Source organism: Epinephelus moara, chromosome 19, assembly GCF_006386435.1.
Source record: "Epinephelus moara isolate mb chromosome 19, YSFRI_EMoa_1.0, whole genome shotgun sequence".
Taxonomy (NCBI): domain Eukaryota; kingdom Metazoa; phylum Chordata; class Actinopteri; order Perciformes; family Serranidae; genus Epinephelus; species Epinephelus moara.
Window position 1 is genome coordinate 10887057 of NC_065524.1, and position 2729 is coordinate 10889785.

The following is a 2729-nucleotide window of genomic DNA, read 5'->3' on the forward strand; positions in this document are numbered from 1 at the left end:
AAAAAAAGTGCTCCGCAACGTTATTTAATACATCAGTAATATTGTCTGTTTCAATGCATATGCCCCCCCACCCCCTCTGCATGACTTGAAATTATGGCCCCCCCTTGTTTAGATGCGTTCCGCGGTCCATGCCTTTTGCTATTCAGTTGACTGGGGCCAGAACAGCAGTCCACTCTGACATGAGTCTCTGTCATCCAGTCATCGTTGCAGTAGTGTTAGTCATTGAGTTTAGCCCCTAAAAGAATCTTAGGAAGTGATATTATTACTTTATCACTGCATCTGTATCTTGTTTAAGTAGCACTATTCCCAAAGAGGATATGAGTGCAGATGGTGCTGCATGTAAAGCATGACACCTTTTTTTTTCTGAGAAACACAAATCTGCCATCGCCTTATCTTATCCTGGTGGCCAATTAAATAGGAACGCTCTGGTTTGTTTGCAGGTAACAGCTGGAATTCAGACCATGGTGTCAGCCACACTATAGTTAGCAGCACTAACGCCAGGCTAGCAGGAGGCACATGTGTCTGGCCTGGGGCAATGTGTAAGGCCAACCTGACACTCTGTCAATCACACTCAAGTCCACTCAAAGTCCACCCATTCTCAGACTACAGTTGTATGGCGGTGAAAGAGAGGAGAGAAGCCATGAAGATGGAGCTATATTGGTTGTGTGAAATATCTTTGAAGGTGGGAAGAGCTGAAAGGTGGTTTGGGGCAGGTTATTATTTATTTAAAGAGGACTTAGGGAGAGAAAAGGCCTCCTCTAATAATTGAGAAAAGGGAGTTGGGTCTTCTTGTCCCCAGACTGTCAATAAATTACAACGGCCAGGGGTTCTTTAAGACTACTCCTGAGTTTGAGTGGTATCCTCTATGTCTTCATGGCATAATCAAATTTCCCATATAAAAGGAATTTAAAGATTTTAAGACGACCGCTCTTTACATCCAGAATGAATTATAATCCCAGAGTTTTTTCATTTTTCTTTAACAAAATAGATATAAAAAACCTGGTGGGATCCAATGACTGAAATAAATAAAGTATTCTGAAGCAATCCTCAGATTTTTTCAGTTAAATTATTTTTTACAGGCAGTGAAGTTGTGGAAATATTATAGCAGAGATCTGAAAGTAAAACCTCATTGATTTCTCACTGCAGAACAGGGATATATTTATATATACCCACCCAGAGAAAGATTGATGGGTTTGAAGAGATTAAGTCTCCTGCTCCATTTACTGTTTACATAACCTACAAACAGCTCTGCTCCAAATGTCTGTTATTCAATCACTTCAGTATTTTGCCACCATTTTTCCTCGTAATTTACCATATTAAAGGCTGCAGAAAACTCAGTAAGCTGTGGTTTCATAACATCTTGTACGTTACTGGGACACCAGATACTCAAAGACATTCAGTGACATAGACTGCTTCTCCATCATTCTCATCACTTTGTTTTTTTTATATGATGTAGTAATGTTTATATCTATTGTTTCTATTTGTTTGAGGGGGGCCCAATGCAGTAAAGGCAGTAATGGGGTCATAGACATAAGCCTGAGCAACACCAAGTGAAATCTTAGTTGTTTTTCGTTTCTATTTTTTTACTGACAACCCTAAATGACATTTTACTTGTGTTTAGCCTAACAGATAGTAGACTGTAGGGCTGTCAACGAATATTCTAAATTCGAATTTAAATTCGAATTTGAAAAAAAAGGGACCTTCGAATGTGAAAGTTGATATTCGCTTGTGGAGAGAGAAAAAAAAACACCACCGCAGCTGTCCTCTTTGCAAGTGGGTGTTGGCATCAGACGCGCATTTCTCCACGCTGGTCGACAGGCGGTTCTGCTCCCAGCTGTTGTCTCCGTCACCCGGCTTGACACATTCGCGTGCGGCTCGCGCAGAAAATAGACCAGACGCCGAAACGATCGCTGCAGGGCGCGAGCCGGTCACGGTCCGGTGCTTCGAGGCTATTCGCAGCGCTTCCGCGGGCGGTGTGGTCACGGGTCAGAGAGGGGGGGCGAGCGACAGGTCCGCGGTCGTTTATAACGTAATGTTATAGATAATTGTTTTATGTGTTTTAATGTGTAGGTATGTAAATGTTTTCAAAGACGTTTATGTTGAAATAAAAATACCTACAGGTAGTTATGTTTCATATACAAGTATGTTTCCTTGTATTAGTTTGCCCTCTTGTGGACATAATGCGGAAAAAGAAATATTCGAATGGTTCGAACCTATGAGTTATTTTTAGAAGGAATATTCGAACGTCATTTTTGAGCAATTTTGACAGCCCTAGTAGACTGGCATTATCAACAGCAAAGTGACGGACACAGTATGGCAGTGATCGTCGACTGGCCACAAACGGGCCGCCTAAGCTTTCCATCCAGCCTGCAGTATATTAATAGAGCCAGAAAACTAAGGTTGTTATAAATCCATCTGACATCTTGTTAATAGCGATAGTGATACAGTGCTTAGGCCTACTACAAAAATGTCAAAATATCAAATATCAAAAAGTGAGAAAGCAGCATCCTGCATAGACCGCGGAACCGGGGGGGCCAGGGGGGCCATGGCCAGGGTAACTTTTGTACTCTGACATAGAGGGCTGCATTGGGATTGGGTCCCGCCGGGTCCCGCGGGACCCAACGCAAATATCGCGGGAGCGGGCGGTTTGAACTTTGCTGCGGGCGGGAACGGGCAGCTAAAAAAAACACTGCGGGATCAGGATGTAGCCTTTTTTTTTTTTTTTTTTT

The 2729-nt window shown here is 42.5% G+C and overlaps 1 protein-coding gene across 1 annotated transcript in view; it reads right to left on the reverse strand.

The window, feature by feature from the left end:
• The window catches only part of LOC126406622 (cilia- and flagella-associated protein 46), an 80003-nt gene that overhangs the window by 4685 nt on the left and 72589 nt on the right, over positions 1 to 2729 (reverse strand). The window lies entirely within an intron of this gene.